The 19815-nt window shown below is 48.0% G+C and overlaps 1 long non-coding RNA gene across 2 annotated transcripts; it reads right to left on the bottom strand.

Annotated features, from left to right (window-relative positions):
- Positions 1–869: 869 nt before the first annotated feature.
- LOC128907815 (uncharacterized) lies at positions 870–19741 on the bottom strand. 2 transcript variants are annotated; one of them, XR_008465750.1, is made up of 5 exons: positions 19599–19741; positions 10861–11049; positions 4524–4757; positions 2141–2255; positions 870–1447 (listed from the first exon to the last, which is right to left on the bottom strand). It is a non-coding gene; the product is annotated as an uncharacterized LOC128907815 (long non-coding RNA). The 2 variants fall into 2 exon arrangements; XR_008465751.1 differs by lacking the exon at positions 19599–19741 and adding an exon at positions 19445–19530.
- Positions 19742–19815: the final 74 nt, after the last annotated feature.

Raw genomic sequence — 19815 nt, 5'->3', positions numbered from 1 at the left:
GTATCGCAGAACTGCTGATTTTCTAATGCAAAGACTTTTATCCCCTCTCTTGGGGACAAATCTATACAGGGATACAACAATCTGGGGCTACTGGTTTGACATTTCCTTCCTCAATTTGGAGGGCTGGTCTCTTTACACCCCTCCAAATGTTACTGGCGAATTCTTCCTCAAGCGTCTTTTTATGGCAATTTTGCCATCTGCCTGTAAAGGAGAGGATGTTGGCAGTTCTGCAGTGAGGTCCTGCCTCTCTGTTTTGCAATTCAGAGTTGTACTTTGCTGTTTAGATCTGCACAAAAATCCTCTTCTTGACACGAAGGATGTTCAGTCTGAGAACGGTCACGCGTGCGTGTACCGTGCGATCCATGGAGCTTTACTGCGCACATCGGTTACGCTCACAGACCAACAGATTGTCAGCTGCTACTTTTTTATTTTTTTATTTTCCACACATGTGACTGACCCTTGGATAGATAGTCCTGTGACTAATCTGTGCCAGGAACATCTTGATGGACTTCCTGATCTCGTGTGCTCTTTAAACTACCTGGGCTTCCTGACTGACAAGGAAGTACAGCTCTCGTAAGACGCAACACTCAGTGCTATTGCACTTTCTTATTTGCACCATGATTGTATCAGGCAACATCCCAAGTCCTTACTCAATGTTTTTCTTAGCCTTTATTCAGGCAAAACTCCCACTAAGTTGGTACCAGCATGACCACGTTGATGAATTTGACAGGAGGGGTATTGCTGTTGTGCGAATGCCATCTGTATATCAGGGGCAACGACGGATAAAGTTAGCCAGCACTTTGTTTAATTCTGCTTTTTTTTTAATTATTTTTTTTTCCTGGTAGTTGGTCATAACATCGCCAGTCACTATTTTGCTTAAAATTTTCCGTGTTAGGTCTCTTGCTTCAGCATGATTAATTAATTGATTAATTAATTAATTTAAAAAAAAGTTTTGGCTAAAATGATTCATTGATTTCTGAGAATAAGGTTAGGAAAATGACACTGCTTTGCCCTGTAATGATCTCTCCTTTTTTACGGTATTTTCACTGAGTACTTTGGAGGAGGGCCTTGACATTTTCCCGGGAAGGGTTCAATGTGTTACTGGTTGCTACCCTCGTTAAAAAATGACCCAGAGCTAACCAGGCTTTAAGCTCCAAAAAGCCGTGGTGTCTACCTGCTTGGCAAAGGTTTGTAAGAGTCTGGCTGCTAAGTTCTCCCAGGGTTCTGCCTCCATCACCCCTGCTCCAGCCCCTCCCAGGGCTTTCACCAGCCCCTGGGCGCAGGAGAGCCTGCGCTGCTGTCTCAGGGTTCCCTCCTCGCTGAGCAAGGCTTTCTCTGCAGTTGCACCACCGGTGCCGAGCCTCGGGCGTGTGGGAACTTGTGGTGAGTCTCTTTTCCACGCCATCACAGCTAGATGTGACTTCAGACGACGCAGGGGAGGAGCATCCTGAGTGTTAATGTAGAAAGGTAGGAGGTAGGAGGGGTAGAGAAGAATTAGGGGGCTGGTTGGTAGGAGGCTGCAGGGAGGACAGTGGGAAGGGGTGGGGCAAAGAAGTCCGAAGCTGGTGAGAAGGGAGGTGGAAAGAAAGGGAAGATCACAGACAGGAACTAGGGATGACAAGCAGAAAAGCACAGTGAAAACGAGGAACTGGTGGAGGTGAGGGAGATGCGAGAGAAAAAGGTGACTGGAACAGAGTAATTGATAATCCTCGAGCAAGAGGCTGTTCCCCAGCCTCGAGCACAGCGCAGGATGACTGAGCTCTTCTGCCCCAGGTACTGGGAACCAGTGGCAAAGTAGGTGTCTTGCTGGCATCTTGGAAGGGCCCTCCTGGTCACCAGCTCCATCCCCTTCTCCAAGACAGGGTCAGAGCTGCCTAAACCAGATGTGACCAACATGTGTTTGAAAAGCTCTCGCGTCATCCCCATGCACTGTAGACCACAGCTTCCCGAAGAGGCAGTCTAGCCTCAACTGTCTAGCACCAACTGTCCCTCACTACAGCCTCATCCCATTTCTCTTGTCCTGTCCAAGCAGACAGAGAGAAGAATTTATTTCCTTCTTCCCTGTGGCAGAACCTTGCATGTGCAAGGGGGATAACCTTGTCTCCCATCAGTTCTGTCTCCCAAAGTCTAAACAACTCACCTCTTCTGGACTTGTATCTTCTAATCTCTTCCTTTCCCCTCTTGTTTCCCTTCATTTTCTGATGTGTGGCTCTCCCTTCCCCATTGACCAGATACCAGCTCAGGCTGTCCAGGAGCTGAGGAGAGAAGAGAGATCACCTGGACTCATCCTGCTTCTCCATCACACTCCATGCAAAATTTTCACTTTCAGGGAATATTAGGACGTTGTTAGCTTGCAATTAGACACTCATTACCACAGTTATCAAGTGGTCAGGTAGCATCTGAGTCACGTTAACTCTGTGTGAGGTAATATGAGCAGGTTAAAGTCTCTGACTCACTGTCGGGAAGGGATTACCCTAGCAGAGCTCGTGCCCCTGCTTGCTGCTGTGCTGCTTTCCCACTCCCACCGCATGGACAGCTCTGGTGAACTGCTGCTGTGTACAGCCTGTGCCCCTTCATCCTCCTGCACTGGGCTGGAAGCTCAAGGTGCTACCTGAGCTGCTGGGCAAAGCCTGCTCAGAAGGGGAAACCACCGAGAGGCGGCAGAAAACCACCGATGGATGGCACAGAGCAGCCATCCCAAAAGAGACTCAAAAGGGAGAGTCATCACCTGCAGTCAACAAGGTGGTTGGAGTCACCCTCTGAGGGGTTTCTAACTCTGACCACTAATTATAGAGGTGCCATCAGGCAGTCAGTTTCCCAGCATAGGGACCCCAAGTGACATGGGGGGGAAGCTAGATTGAGCGGAAGCCCAAACTGGTGGATGATCCAAAAGTTAGAGGCTTAATCTCATCATGTTAGCCTTAATGTCATTAATGTTTGTGAAGGAGCAGGTGCAATGGGAAAAGTACCACAGGAGGAAATGAATAATAGTATGTTCAGGGCAGAGATTGGATAGAGAGTGAATAAACATAGGGAAAACAGGAGGGAATGATGAACCTGTGCAGATTATATATTATAGTTTGTTCTGTCCGTACAGGAAACCTGTGGGGTAAAAAGTAGACTGCCTTTTGCATGTAAAATCTGTATCATAGTGTTTGTATCTGGAGGGAGGGAAAGTAGAGTTATAAAGAGAAGTTTAACGTACACTCTTCCTAACCTGGTGGTCCTTGACTTTGCAAATTTACCTGTCTCTGAGCAAAGCTTTTTGTGCAAAAAAAAAAGTGGGCTGAGTGCTCTGTGGTAGCGGGCTGGGGCTCCCTCACACATAAGAAGTCAGATTAGGTAGTAGCATCCTTGAGCAGTGGAGCACTGGCAGCAGGGACATGGGGTCTGCTTAGGGAGACCTTGGCTGTGTTTCTTTCTTCCCCCAGACCATGGAAAGAACTGCATCGGAGAGCTTTGTGAGGTGAAAGCGCATGGCGAAGCAGGAGGCACAGTAGGATGCCATCTTTGATGCTGTCTTGGGGTGTGTCTGTGGTCCCTTCCCAAGCCCTGATGGTTTGGCGTCATGCAATAAAAGTCACCCTTGTGCAGCAGGCCCACAGGAGGCTCGTGCCTTGCTGATGTGTAAAACTGATGCAGCCAGGCTGATGGATCCCTTTCCATCTTACCCCCTTGGACATCTCCCCGGGACAAGGGTGGTGTGTGGGAAGGGACCAGCAGGCAGTTTCACAGCACTGCTTGTTAATAGAACTACTGCAGTGTTACCCTTTATGGAAAATACTACTTTGAGGGGTGAGTCTTCAGGGAATGCGTTAGATGAAGATGCATGTGTCAGCCCAGTCAGACAACATGAGGGTCAACAGGTTCTCAGGCTACATGTCCCCAGGTGCCCAAGTCCTCATGGGGAGCCACTGTATCTGCGTTCTCTCTATAAGCAAACTGGAAGAATGCCAAGGAAATTAGTGCAGCGAAACGCTTACCAGGAAGCCAAAGATAAATATTCATGTCTGGATTCGTTTCCCATTGACTTTTTTAATTACATAAGGAAGAGATGATGCCTGCGAAAGAATTCCCCTTCTCCTCCCACAGGATATGCAGTGCTTTGATGCATGTCCTTTTCAGCAACAGGAATCCTCCTGAAGTGAGTTCCTAGAAAGTCCCTGAGGAAAAGATCTTCATATTTTCTATGGATCAGCTGCCAGCTCTGAAGAATGGGATGGCTGAGATTCCCCCGCCCTGTGCCGCAGTGGAGCTGGAGGCCTGTTCAGCATCTGCCTGATGCATAGCCCTCTGGTCTGAACCGGCACGGGGGAGCAGAGGGTTTGGCTCTGCCATGAGATGCCATTCACCTTTTTATTACTGTGTTTGTAATTGCCCTCACATTTCCAGTACAATTTGCAAAAAACTCTCCCTTTGGCCCTGTGCAAGAATATTTTAGGTGGGGGTTAATGTCAGTATTTTTGGGGACAAAACTGCCCTGCTCTCTCACGTATGGGTGGTTGCCTCCCTCCCCTACTTACCCTCAGTTTTGTAGCATCCCATTCACTACTTCGCTTGGGAGACAATTGACCCTCTCTCAGGCATCACATCCTTCAGACCACAGCCCTGTTTTGTGATGAGACCAGGTTTGGACAGTGACAGCTCTGGCTTGCTTGTGCTTTGATGGCAAGTCCAGTATTTTTCGGCTTCTGCAGACAGAAACGTGTCTGGGTGTAACATAACGGGAGCTGTTGGATCGTTGAGGCCTGCAGGGTCTGTCAGGTAAAAAGAAGGGGAGGAAGTCAAGATAACCAGCAAAGTCCTGTGGAGAGCCAGGCTGGAAGTCTGCCAGATGAGAAGCCACATCCTGGAGATGGTGGCCAACAGAGCATGGACCTGGCCAAGAGAAAATTCTGGTACATGTAGGTTTCTCTAAGATGCCACATGCAAAGAAAACCGTGGAAGTGGTCCTCAAACCCAGCCAGAAACAACCTGTCCATGCTGGGAACAATACTTTTCCCAGAAGGATGCTGTGCTATGTTGCACCACAGCTGCCAGCCTGGGTGCTGAGGAGCCTCAGCTTCTGCGCCATGCTGATGCCTCCCTTATTCTGCTGCCGGCTTCATGGAAAAACCAAAATTCCAGAACATTTTATTTCTGTTAGGCATCAAATTACATAACCACTGGCCAGTAATGCCACTTCCATTCCTCTCGTTCTCCCTCCTTCTCCGCAGCCACCTGTTCCCACTTCTCCCCACCCCAATGCTCACGCCCTGCTGTAGTTCAGCAGAGACTTAAATGGGAAAAGGGAAATACTGATTCCCTGTTTCATCAATGCCCTCATTTTCAGCTGATATTTAGCTGCTGCAAGGTAAATTGCCCAAATCAAATTGACAGAGTTCTCTTCAGCTTTGGCAAAGCATTCCTGCTTATTTTAGTTGCTTTTAATGAGAACACTGACTGCAAAAATATTTTGCAGTGCGATTTGTGCATGCGTGTGGGCAAATTCAGGAGAGTTTCTGATAGACATATTTGTTTGTTTTTGTCATGCACACTGTGAAGCAACACGATCCTGCTGGGGCCATCAAATAAGCAATAGCTTATTTCATTCTTTCACTTCTTACTATTTGAAAAAACAGTAAGAGTAACAAACTCCTCTTTGCCTTTGAAGGGCCAGCCTGCTGAGTCCTCAGATAGTTGGTAAGCGGGTTCCTCTTGCCCTTCCTGACTTATCTTCCTTCCCAGCCAGCTGAAAACTGGAACAGGGTCTTCTACAGGAGAGGGAGAAAATGTGACAAATCTCTTACTGTTGCTAAGCTCACACCAGTTTGGCAGGAGCAGATGGAGGAAAAAGAACTATTTTCCTGCAGCGGGCATAAAGACTGGTACTGAGAGAGTAAGGGCCGCATCTGTGTCGCTGTTGCCCTATTTCTTGGTGTTATTCTACAAGTATCTGGCACATTCCTGTTACAAGATATGGAAGGTAGGGAGGACTCAACTGCATCTCAGTGGGGTCAGAAAGGCAATAAGGAGGGCTGGGAACAGCCTAAGAGGTCTTCAAGGAATTAATGAACAAAGCAATGGCCAGGCAGTGCAGTGCAAATGATAAGGTGGAGACAGACTCCCTGCTGGAGGGTATTTGCTGTTTCTGCTGACCCCTGGGACCGTGAGTGTAGCCTTTTTCTCCTCAGCTAAGGTGTACACAATTGGTCTCTGCCCCTCACCCCAGCAGAAGAACAGGAGCTCTGCGGAGACACACAGCTATGGGGGACAGGATCCACCTTCACTCCTTTTTCTATCAAGACACCAAGACTCACCACAGCCCTCCCACCACTGATGACTCCAGATGAAGCCAAAGCTCATGGGGATATCTCAGAACAGCTGGAGCAAGAGCAGCGGTCATGGTGCTCTCAGCCCTCCACAAAGAAGTGGGACTGCTGGAAGCAGCAGGCTCGAGCGTGCTGGCACCATGGGCTTTTCCAGAGTTTCCCCCACCAACATGGACAAAGCTGTATGATGATCAACCAGACTTCTCAGAACTGCTCCTGTGTCTGTGTCAACACTGAGGTGGAGAGCAAAGAAAAGGTGATTGAGTCCGATGGATGGTGACAATTCAAGTCAGGAACCTCAGTCATGTAAATATATCAATAACTGCTTTGTTTATGTTGGCTGAAGTACTTCCCTCTCTGAATTGTGGCATTCACCCAGTATTGTGCTTCTCTCAAAACAAACACCCCACTTTCTGGGCAGATATCCCATGGTACAATCTTTTGCTGCCATGCTCTGAGCATGCTGGCAATGTCATACTGTTTCTATGTCAACAGGCAACAAAATGGAGCCCTTTCCTTGGCTTTGGGATACCGTTCCCATCTGCTTTCCCTACTGGATGTGTGCTTAGTGCGGGGGTAGACCCTGTCCCAGCCTGCATGGGCTTGCTGCCTACCCAGACACTGCTGCCATGGGGCTGAGCATCCCACCACCCACTGACTAGTGAAAAGTAGCATAAAACTTGCCAGTGCCCATGTGGTCAGGCTTACAACCCATTTTGGTTAGCTAACTACCATCTAACTAGGGTGGTTAGGGGCAGCTAGAGCCTGGGTGGCAGTGGCCGTATTTGCTATTCCAACCCGCTGGTCTTCAGCTGCCGGAGAGCCAAAGTGAATACCCTACGGGTTTCTAGGAGAGGTACATTTGTTCTGCTCAAGCTCTACTTATGGTCCTACCAGATGCATGTTTTTCTTTGCCCCCACCAGCCCCACCACACTGCAGAAGCAGTGGTCCATTGGAGAAACACATTCCCGGAAAGTTCAGTCTCTGACTCGAGTTGATTCCCTTTGCCCACTGTCCAGCCCACTGCCACCAGGACTGGCAATTGGGGCCTCTGATGAGAAATATCACTTTGCACGGGGAAGTGTGTTTTTGATGGCTGAAGGATGACGACAGCTCTCTCCATGCGAGAAGCACAGGCTTTGGGAACAGCTGAGACCTGCATCTTGGAAAGGTGAAAGGAACTTAGAAAGAAACTTTGTCTCTCTGAGGCAGACAAATTCAGCTGGAGGTGGTAGCTGGTTATTCAGCCTGCAGTACCTGTGGTCAAGGAGCGGAGAGAGCTGAACTGGGAGCGGGACAGTGCATCTGGCCCCCCTGCTGCTGAGGGGCAGTGTTTGCACTACAGTAGCCTTCCTGTTTGCCACCTGACCTTTCCAGCCTCATCCCCGCTCCTTTCTGGTTGACTTTTGACTGTCCTCAGTTAATCTCTTGCCATGCCCTCTCCTTTCCCCTTTCTAACATATTTGCTATTCAGCAGGTTCACACAGCGATAAATGATTAACCGGCAGGTTTGTTGCTCGGTCCCTTATTGGAATGCAGCAAAGATCTCCACTAACGTTGTACATAAGGTGTAACAGAGAGGCAGGGCTTCTGCCACAGCGCCAAACAAGCCTTGGCCTGTGCATTAAATACAAGTAATAATAATAGGAAAACATTTTAAAAGAAAACACACATTGACTTGAGTAGGGAGCCAGCCAACCCCAGGCACACTGGGGACAGCATTATGCATGTGCCACCCTTACATGGGTAGCAGGGACACACTGAAGAGCTGGGCAAACTTCAGACCACCGCCACTGAGACTAGCAACGGCGTGTCTCAGCAGGGAGGGCTAGGAGGAGGCAACCACACCTCCACGCTAGCCCCGCAGCCACCAGCTGCATGGAAGGTCCTGGCTTGGCTCGCTCAGGAGGTGGGACTGGGGTTTGGGCTGGCCCAGCAGCCGGCTGAGCACCACTGACGCGGGAAGATGAAGCAGGTGCCATGCAGGTGGGGGAAGCTGTGGCAATGCAGAGAGAAGACCCTCTCCAAGGTGACTTCAGAGGCAGCCGGAAAGCAGCTGGCGGGAAGTGGAAGGCACTGAGTTGCTGATGCCATCGCACCTCAGCAGGCGAGGAAGAGCTGGGAAAACAGAAAACTTCCCTTTGCAGGGTGCTTTCCTCCCCCTAACAAGGTAAGCCAACAAATGACTCAATTATATAGTGAAGAACAATGAAATAAATGTTTACAAGGTGCCTTTTGAAATGCCAAGAGTTATAACGCAGTGAGTGGAAGAAAGCAGGACTCAAGATTCCCCGGTGCCCAATTCAGGCAATGCTTGACTACTAGACTGTGAGGTATTGGAAGGGCTCCAGTTCCTCTTCTGGCAGCTCTCCTCCCAAATCACAAGCACAATTTTTCTTTTTCATTCAAAGAAATAAATAAATATCATCCTTAATTGCGTTCTGTGTAAGTTCCTTGAATGGAGAAGAGAGGGGAAAGGAGGAATAGCAGTTTTGCATATCATGCCTGTCTTTCCAGGCTCTTCCAGGCGCTGGCATGTTCATAGGCCCTTCCCTGGTTACAGGCATATGTATAATTAGCACAGCACATTATGCATTCCCTTCTTATTTGCCAGCACGTTCACCTCTGTGCAGGACAGCACAATGCCTGAGTGCCACTGACACGCTATCGCCAGCCTCAGCTGTCCCATGTCCCCAGGTCAGACTCCTGGTGGTTTGCCTTAAAGATCACAGGCACTGAGGAGAAAGGTAATAGGGGCCAGGGGATTTATTTGCCTTTCAGTTTTCAAGCCATTACCTTTCACATCGTCAAGTTTTTCTCATCAGCATAGGTGTCTGGAAACTGGCTTTATGTAAATGTTAAAATTGCTGCATTATAGCATGATTTCTGGAGCTGGAGTTGGCAGGAAACCCATCTCCCTTCCACCCAGATAGGGGAGCACTAGCAAGGTCTATCCTCAGCTGCTCCGTGACACATTTATCTGCAACTGCAGGGGGGAGATGGAAGCAGAAAGACATGCCCTGGGCAGTGGTGGGCAAAGCTGTGTGGCTGCATGACCTTGTTGCCTACCTGGGTGTGTAATTCCTGATCAGGGCAGCCTGAACTGGGGGGGTCCTGCCCCCTTACCCTTCCGTGCCCGGAATGGTGTGTCAGGTCATAGTCCCGCCAGGTGCTCCTGGTGAGTGTGTGGGGTCCATGCTGAAACGTGTCAGAAGATCAACACATTTTTCCAAGGGGGTTTCATGAGCCAGATGACTTTAGCAGGGACAGGCAGTATGACAGGTTTAAACATCAGCACACAAGCACCTATAACCCAATTAATGTGGAATGAAAGCACAGCTCAAGAGACAAAGAGGGAAGAGGAGATGAACATATGATGAGGCTCTTTGAATGGCTTAGAAATCCCAGCAGCTTCTTTTGGGACATGAACTCTCCTATTCAAGCTTGCCTGAGCAGGACCTTGGGGACTTGCTAACTGAGGAGTATCATGGCTAAACAGTGGAAGATGCAAATGTGCTCTCTGTGTGGTAGGGCATTTGGTGCCCCTCTCTCTTGCTCCCTCCAATCACTGCCCATGTATCAGTGGGGCAGCTTGAGAAGGTTTTACTGCTGATATAGGCAGGTGATGTATCCAGGTATTCCTTCCCCAGCCACCAAAATTCTTAGGTTAGTGCAAGGGATTGTACCCGCTCTAACAAAGTAGCGCAGGGCTGGCATCAGCTTTGAAACTATTCAGAAATTCAGGACAGCAGAGAAACGTGAGCCTCGGAGACAGACGGGACGGCGCTGGAGCTTCTGGACATGTCTGCTGTTTACATTGCTACTGTACTTGCCGACTCTGAACCTAATAACTTAGACTCTGCTCGCTGGCCGGCTTCCCTCTAATAACTTTGGAATGATACGCAAAGAGCAGGGCACAAAGGCTGCTGCAGCTGCCCGGCGGGACCACAGTGCCAGCATAGCTCTGCGGAGGAATGGGAGCAGGGTACGAACATGGAGGTGGGAGTGGGAACTTCTGCAGCTTTAAGAAGTGGGTATGAGGGTGTTTAAACACTTAATAGGTTTAAATCTTTGAGGACTCCAGACTTATTTTCAAAAGCTGATGGGTCTTAGAGACCTCTCCTGCTGAAAGCCCTCCCCCTAAATCCACTTCTGAAATGCAGGTTTAGGGTTCTAAGTTACTTTGTCACCCTGGAAATGGCTTCTTTTTCATGATTGCTTGCATTCTCTGGTGGAATGAAGGACTGAAAGAAAGTTTTCAAATGCCCCGTACAGGGACCCAAGATTTTTGTACCATAGATTGTGGTTGTAGGTAATAATTCTTACTTATTCTGCTGCTGCTGCAGCTCCGTTATTTAAAAGCAGTCAAGAGCATCAGCCACGCGGTGGCAGATAATTAAAGACTTTGGAACAATTTTGCTGGCACGGCCATCCCCTTGTGCTGCTCCCATCACAAACCGTAGCTCTTCCCTGCCTGCCCTTCTTATACTTGGGTGAGCTGGCTTGGCTTTGCACGTGATGAGGCACCAAGCAAAAATAACCGCATACCTTTGCATGGCAGACGTTCCTTCTATCAGGGTGAGTCAGCAGGAGAGCCATGCATTCCTATGCAATGTCCTGGAACAGACCACCTCTTCTTCAGACTGCGTTGGGTTTGGGATGGGACTTAGGCCTCCGGAGCAAGGTTAGCGCCAGAGAACAGCTTATCCTTAACTACATTTCCACGATAGGATTCAGCTGCAGAAGAACAAACACCAGTGAATTCAAGGTGATAGAGCCGATTTCCAGATGAGGTAAAACAGAGATCTGGGAACCTGAAATAGAGCATAAGTTCTGCGGAGATAGAGATTTCATCATCTCAGAAATAGCCCTGGCAAAGCCCCAGTAGACAATGTAGCTAAGTTATTCTGTGGCTTTTATGTTCTTTCATGTGGCTCCTGGATAGCTAAGGCCTAACCACAATTATAGTCATTTTATTTTAAGGAATCACACAATGGCATGGCCATCTACTCAGACATTTTGGGTGGCCCCTAAGAGGGACATATTGGTGGCATTTTCGGTCATTGGCATCGTGGGATGGCAAGTTTCCTGCAAAACTATTGAGGGCAAAGCCAATACTTTTTTTTTAAATGCTTATAGTCAAACCTCTGTCTTTTTTTTTTTTTTTATAAACTTTCTATATTCACTATTTATATCCTTTCGCAGATGCTGGGGCAATGCTTTGAGGTCCTGGAGGCTAGATAGCATTTGGGATGCAGGAGCATTTGTTAAAAGCATATCTGGAGGGTTTTTGGGCGCCTGGCAGAAAGTGGGAAGTGTCCTGGAGTTCGTTTTTCGGAATTGCTCTCCAATGGCGCCAGTCTGCCTGTTTGCAACATTTCACCCAGTTTTGCAAATCTGACAGCCCTCTGGCCAGCGTTACGTGTTCTGCCACAAGTTTTGCGAAACATCCTCTGTCTCTTATCGAAACAACAGGGTAGAGTTCTGCTTGTGGTAAAAGTTCACAACACTGAACCAGAAAAAAAAAAAAAAAAGACAGACATTTTGGGACAGATCATCACCTAACATTGTAGTGAAGCTGCACTAATTTGCACCACCTGAGGATATCATACCTTGGTAGTAATGCCATTTTGCAGACTTCCCTGGTCCACTAACATCAGTGCATGTACCCCCTCACCACTTTCTGATGAACTGAAGAGCTAATGATCTCCTGTCTGTCTTGCTGTGGCCAACAGGGCGCTGCTGCATTCCTAATGACTTGTCAGCTCTTAATGGCTCAGCCTGAGCTCTCCTGCTTACAGACCTCCCTGTGGTTTTAACTATCTCTCAACTTGCAAGACTGATTTCTTCAACCTGTGTTTGCACACAGTGGCAGATGTTCTCCTAAATGTTGGTTAGGACATTGACATAGATGTGAACACGGTAAGCCGTAAACACCCATGTCCCAGTTTCCTTTTCCCCTTGATCTCAGTGTGATCTGAGTTTCACTTCCAGTAGAAGTCATGGTGAGAGATGAAGAAAGGAGAAGACAACAGAGGTGAAGCTTGGCTGTTATTCGTAGGGACAGCTCACACACGAGTTACGCACCATCAGCGACAAACTGTGCCCTTGAGACCAATGTGCCGACTCCTTTATCATCCAACCACTCTGACCTTCCTGATTTTCCCCCTTCCACCCTGTCCCTATGCTGTGATTTATGCCCTTGCTCCATTGTGTCTCTCTGGTTTTTGGGAGAGGTTTGTACAGCTGACACAGAGTTTACTACCACTGGGGCTTAATCTTCACCTCACGTTTGCAAAGTGCTCCTGAAAAATAATAATAATACTCATGCTAATAAACTGCATAGCAATTGGGATGATGTAGAGTTAGACAGGTCCTTGCAGTTTATAAACCTGCCTTGGAGAAGATGGTGGTGGTTATGGGGGAAGTCATGCTCTCCATTGTCAGGTGCCTCACTGACACCTCTCTCTGATCCATTATACTGCTTGCTTGAGGCTCCCCAAGAAGACAGAGAGCCTCCTTAGAGCTCCCACACTGCACCCCACCCCTCCTTGAACCTACGTCTAAAGAAGTGTCAGACCATAATCTGACAGGGAAGCTGAGGGCCCTGGAGCTTTCATGTTACCCAACCACAGCTCATGTTTGCAGTGCACAAGCAAGCCCTTGATGCCCTTGGGCAGAGGAAGGCCAGGTCCTCCATGAGCAATCCCATTCCTGTCAACTAGTTTCTGCTTCTCCAGAGAACTATAGCATTTGAGCAGGAGAACAAGTGATGCTTCCTTCCCTGGCTAAATCCGGAAGCCTGTTTTCAGCAAAACACAAGGGCTTTTAAGAAGCAAGAGAAACACAGACTTTTTATTCCCAGCAAAGGCAGATAATTTCTCAGTGGATGGAGCTGCTGGTTTGCCTTTGCATGGGCTGCTTCAGAGGGGTTTGTGGACGGGGCCACATCAGAGACAGGTCTCCCACAGAGGTGGTCTCAGAGGCCCTCTGTGGTGTGCTGGGACTTTGACATGGACCTGTGTTCTGTATTAAGCTCATGAAAAGGAGAGAGAGGATTTAAATAGCATTTATTCAATTTCTTTGTGTGTGTGTTTTTCTTGAAATAAAACCCTTTTTTCTTTTGTTTTATTGAAAACACACCCACAGCAGGGTGTCCGAAATCAGGCAGGGCTGTGCTTGGCAGGCGCCCATGGGGAAGCAACGTGCAGTCCAACAGGGTTGCTCCTTGGGTACATTCTGTGGTTCTCCATCCCCCCTTTGCCTAGTCCACGTTTCACATTCTCCAGGTACCAAACAAGACTTGCCCCCCCTCCCCGGCTAATTCTGCCCTTCTCTGTCACACCAGCTGCCACGAGATGGGTGTAGGTCTAATTCTATCCTCTAACCATGTGTTAACAGGCCACTCTGGATCACCATCACCTCAAGCTTCTTTGAACACATTACATTTCCACCGAGCAGGATTCACTGCAGTGGTCTCCCCCTCTGCAGGGCCACAGGGGTTGCCGAGTTGCTGTAAAACAGTGTCTGAGATAGAGCTCATAACCACATTGCACACCGAGGGTGATCTGAGTGAGATGTGAGTGAGATCATCCCCTCTCACAATGGGCTGGGCTTTATATATATATATATAAAAAAATATATATATATTAAAAAGACAATCCTTGCCATCTGTGTGAACAGCTGACGAGAATTCTTGTGACTTCTAAATAATATACTTCTTTTGTAATATCTAGTTATATGTAGTAGGGAAACACAGAGAACTGGTGCATTGTCCAGTCACATCCCATCCTTCCCCTGCTCGGTGGAAAAACTTTGGAGGCTCCTCTCCTTTCATCCCTGTACCTTGGTCTTTGGAAGTGGTCTGGTGACTAAAAGCTGTCAGTGGGAGAGGGAAGCAGCTCTGCTAGGACATTGTGCATTTGCCTACAGACAGGGAATCACTCCTCTCCTGCTGCATGAGGACCCAAAAGCATGCGCTCATCTAACATCATCATCCCTTGAAAGTTCAGTTTGTGTCAAATAATGATCCTCAGAGCAAGACAGCATGGGCAAGGCCCCCGAACGATGATAGATGGCATTCGTTTGCCATGCAAACAACAAGAAAGCAGCAGCCAAAAGCCATCAAGTCTCTTCTGAATCATTGATGAATGTCATTGAGGCTTAACATGCTGTCTGGAGCAAGACAAGTTGGCACAGCGGGTGGCCCACTAGCTCCATCCCTCTAATTCAGGCAGTGAATGCAGTGCCACTGAGCGACGTTCTGCAGGGCATCAATGAGGGGATGGATGGAGAAGTCACGTTTGTTCTTTAAGGTGGTCAGCGCTGATCCAAGGCTGGGGAATGCCAATGGGGAGCTCTGCAGCAATTTTTTTCCATGGAGACTGGCTGGAAAGGTAGTCCCTCATCTTTTGATGGATGTTTGGAAGGAACTCACAGCTGGAGCAGGATGTGGGACCGTGGAGCTTCAGTGCTTTTGTGCAATGAGTGAGATGGAGCTGTGCGGCTCCTGTTGGGATGAATTAGCACCAGGTAGCTAGCCGCCACTCTGGGAAATTATTCAAATGTACTGAGGTGTAAACAATCTCTTCCTGAAGGAGCAGCCCAGGGAAGAAGCTAGGTGTCTAGTCTTGTTCTTCCCTCAGAATTAGGACTGGCCCGTACAGGGATCTGAAAGCAAACTGGGGGCGGCTCAATTGAGATAAGAGATTTGTGAAGTTTATTAGAAAAGAGAGCACTAGTGGGACACAGCAAGCACTGTCTGTTGTGGATATGTGTCTGGCTCCTGCATAAATAGGTCCAATTATTTTCATATGTTAATATCCGTTGCTGTAGGGAAAGCAACCAAATCCGAATGCTCAGTCATACCTGCTGCAGGGACAGGGTACATGCAAGAGGAATTTGAAGGGAGCTCTTGCTGCCAAAGGAAAGATGAAAGGATTTTAGAAAGAGAGGCTGTGAAAACAAGTAGTACTGGCGAGCTTATCCATGCATAAATGAGATGGAGCCTGAAGTGACGGAGAGTCCCCATTGCTTCCTTAAAAACACAAGGACAAAACAAAGAGGGACTGAACTGGTTGTAAAGCAGAAAACAAGATCTAGGAAAAACTGTTAGCAGTCAGGGAGGGAAGGAAAAATGTCAATGTATGCCAGTCGGCTTTGATTTGATGCTTACTCTTATGTCCTACTACAGAGGGATAAGCTTGCAACTGTCCCCCCCAAAAAAGAAATGGAGCATGCTCCCAGCTCTCTGGGTCCATGCCAGACCGTGAAGTTCACTTTCAAAGGCAAAGCTGACGCGGAGACATTTGACAGGACTCATGCTTCTAAATCACGTGGATGCTTTTGTAAACAATTACTTCTGGGAGTGCTTAATATCTCCACTATTAATCGGGTTGCGGGGAGTTAAAAGCCCATTAATGGCATTAACAAATGCTATTTAACTGGGCTGAATTGCAAATGCAAGTTTAGGCAGAGAACAAATACAATGTGACTTTGGAGGAGCAGAAAGCCAGCCAAAAAAAACCCCATTTCATCTTGAAAAAAACCCCGCAAAACAAACATCTATTAATCAACCCAAAACACACAGCCTATGAGAAGGGAGGAAAAACCTTGGCAGATGTGATATTGAAAGAACTTGTGAGTATGTTGGTTAAAGCCAGATGTGGAGCTCAACAAATGGAAGGTAATAGGTGGGCCAATACGTGGAGCAAATTTGATAAGGTCTTGGCATGCCGTATGGCCACAAGGACGGTCAGTGGAGTTTGGTCGTGCTGGCACAAAGAGCACACAAAACAGGACCAGGAAGTTATGAACTTGCTCTGAAAGTTACCTGGAAATTACGATCTTGCTGAATGAAGGAGATGGTGTTAACCTGGATGGACTGAGGGCCTGGAGGAATCGCCCAAGCCTGTTTGGGTTTTCAAAGAGTGCAATGGGAGAACAACGTGCATGGTTTGGCTATTTATTGGCTGGCTGTGTTTGTCAGGGCATGTTAGTACCTGTTCACACTTACTGGTTTTTGAGCAGGCAGGACAATGAGTCTTTAACACAGTGCTTGCTTGTATGTAAAGGTATAAAACAGGAGGAAATGGGGCTGAGGGAAAGATGTAACCTCAATATCATGGGGAAAAATTAAACAGTGAAATGCACAAGAATATTAGTATCTCCCCAGGCTCTTTGCCCAGGGCTTTCAAAAGTAGGTAGTGGCATGTATCCTATAATGTCCAGTTCTATACTGTTGCAGATGACAAACTGATAACCGAGTAATTCTTTTCTAAATGTGTTACCTGCATAGTATTTCATCTAGATCGGCACTTATTTTTATATTATCTGTGTCCTTATTACCTTTTAATAATGACATTAAAAAACTACTTAGGTCGGAAACATGAAATGCTCAGAAATAAGAAATGCTGAAGTCATGATTGCTCTTCATGCCTTAATTCAAATTTCTATATGTATCTGCATTGTGTCGCAGTCACAGGATCGTCACTGTATAGGACAGATCGTCACTGTGCTCACTGGGTAACCACTCAGAATTTCTTCTTACTCTCATCACTTAACCTCAGACCTTATTTACTAAACACCACTTAAATTCTGCCTAGAACACAAACTGATTACATTTCCTCATGGGCTTTCCTGTGACACTTTCACTCTAAATCTGAACAGTTCACAAACACGAACAGATTTCCCCTTACAACAGCACTTGTGAGGAGGAAGGAGCTAGTACTGCTTCCATTTTACCGAAGTGGAACGAGCATAAAGACATTAGAGTTGAGACCACTAACTCTGGCTCTTCTCTTTACAGCTACACAAGTTTGCTTTTTTGGGATTTGTGTGTGTGTGTGTGCTGTATACGTTTAAACGTTGGCATGTTACTTAAATCTGCAGAGAATTTCCCCTCCAAGTGACTATTGTGAAAGACAAAGTTGCAGATACGTAACAAAACCAATTGTTTTCTGTGAATGTGAGAGCTGGGCACTTACTGAGAGAAAAGAACAAGAACAAGAAAAAGTGTTGAGAGGACCAGGGAGGAGAGCAGGGAGGGAGAACAGTGGGTGAACAAGGAAAGTCTAATATTGTGGAAGGTTTGTGAATAAATGAAATGAGCGCTTGCGAACCTCTTCGGGCAGGACATGGAGCTGAGATGACAGAAGAAAGATGAACTAAGCAGCCCCTAGAACATCCTTGTTAGCAGGTTTTGATACTGAAGCCATCCAAAGGGAGTCACTGGCAAACCTATGATGGCCTGCTATGAGCTACCTCCAGGGGCAAAACACATCCTCGGCTGAAGAGTGGGAGCGTGGGGCAGGGAATTTCTAAGAGTGGCCAGTATTTCTTGAACTTTTGGTGCCAGGGACTCTCATAATTTCATGTTGAAGGCACAGCTCCCAGCAACTTTGCTTGCAATGCAGAATGCTCAGCACTCTTGCCAGTCTGGCCCCAGGTGTCCGTAGCTTGGAAAGCAGAACAGGAGGTAGTGGCCAACTTAGAAAATGCTTATTTAAGTGACTTGCCAGTAGCACACAAGGACTCAGTGGCAGGAGCAGGGCTAGGCAGCGTTCAGCTGCATTAATGACCGGATCATCTCTTCTCCACCTCCAATCCCCTTCCTCATTTCCTACACGCCCCTCCAGCTTGGCAATAAAGGATGCAGGGGTCCTGTGGGAAAAACCCAACAAAACGCTACGTGATCATGTAATTAAAGGCTGTACTATAACACACAGGCACAAAGGAGATGAATTAATGCTGTATGGAAAGCCCCTGGCCCAGCATTTCCTCACTCTTCTGTGCAGTCATAATGCTCCTTTAACATATTTCTCCATGTGCTATTGCACAGATTATGGGGGGGAACCACAACAAAGTTTCAGTGCTTTCTGTCTTACCCCTTAGAGAGTGTGCAGCGTGGAGACGGGCTGACCCTGGCACAGGTCACCGGGCGATAGGGAGCTGGAGATCTGCAGCTCTTTGCCACCTGAGGTGATGGGGGGGTAGCAGCCCATCAGCCCCATGGAGTGCAGGGACAGGAGCACGCTGGGCTTGGTGTTGGAGCCTGGGCTGCCAAGGGACATTGAGGTGCACAGGCGCAGACTCTCCAAAGAACTTTGTATGGCTTTAATGCCCTTGCTCTATCCCTGAGATCCTGAGTGATGTACCCCCATGTACCACGGTGCTCCCTGCCTCTGTCTTGCTCCTTCTCTCACTTTTCCTCCGTCTCCTCTCAGCTCTGCTGGTGCCTCATGGGGTTTTTTCATTCCTACGCCCCAAGCCCTTGCAGTTTGTGTCTTCACTGACCTCTGCCTTCGAAGGCAGAGTGGGTTCAGTCCTCTCAGAGCCAGAGATCTCAGCAGGAGTGGTGGCAGACGCAATCCTGCTTGATCCTCATGTCCCTGTACAGGGACACGTGTGCACCTACATCTCCTGCATGGTGTTACAGAGGAGTTGGAAGAGATGGGGCACAAACCCAGGAGAGATATCAAGGAAACCTTCAGGGAAATCAAGTGCTTGGCTTGCCTTTTCTGCAGAAAAAATGCAAATGTTGGCTTTTCTGAGGCTTATGAGGTGGCTAAAGAAGGGTAGATTGTAACGAGGCTGTCAAGAGGACATCCTTGATACGAGCAGCCCTGTATTTGGGTGCCTGCTCTGAGGCATGGGAGCCACGGACCAGTAAGAATGTTTCACCATGAGGGAAACAATGCATTTTTCTTCTTCTTGTTCTCAGACACTTAAGCAGAAATGCAAAAACAAATGAACAAAACAAATTCAGCTTGAGGCAGGCACCCAGCATGGGGAATTGCAGGCCAGATGGTTAGTGTGACAAAGTTATAAGTAACTGAAAACAGTCTTTTAATAAGAAGTATTAGGCAACTTCAGCATTAGGTGGTACCACCTCTACTGAAACCCCATCTCCCTGTTTTCCTTTTGAAAGACGGCTTTTCTAAACCCATCACACCAGCAGGCTCGCTGAAGCAGCACAATGACGGAGCGAGAAAAGCCCCGTGGTATAGCTGTTGCTGTTACATCATGAACGTGTCAGAGGACAGCGGACACCTTTCCACCACTCGTCCTGCTGCCGGGTCCCGCTCCCTTCTCCTCCTCTTGGCCCCATCCCCTGGGCCCGCTGCCTTCTCACCCAGCCGGCGGCCGGTCCCTCGGTGCCTGTCTCTTCCCCCTTGCAGCAGCTGCCCGCTCAGCCTCCCAAGCCACCTCCTCCTTGCCTGTCCCACTGCTGGCTCTGGCAGCATCAGCTTGGAGCCCACACTAATAAGCCCGGCAAAGCTCCTTACCTTGGCTCTCTGCCTCCCTTTCCCCTCCCCTCCGCTGTCAGTGCGCCTCACTTGTCTTTTGGAGAAATCTCTGTCTTCCTAATCTACTGTAAAACAAAAAGAAGGGGGCCAAAATCTCAGCTTCTGACAATTGCTGCTGCTCTGTTGACTTTCTCTGGAGCTGAGCCTGGGTTATCAGTCTACTGACTTTAGTGGGATGACACTGCTTCACATCACC

Source organism: Rissa tridactyla, chromosome 3, assembly GCF_028500815.1.
Source record: "Rissa tridactyla isolate bRisTri1 chromosome 3, bRisTri1.patW.cur.20221130, whole genome shotgun sequence".
In the NCBI taxonomy this organism is placed as follows: Eukaryota; Metazoa; Chordata; class Aves; order Charadriiformes; family Laridae; genus Rissa; species Rissa tridactyla.
This window is presented reverse-complemented; position numbering and strand designations above follow the sequence as displayed.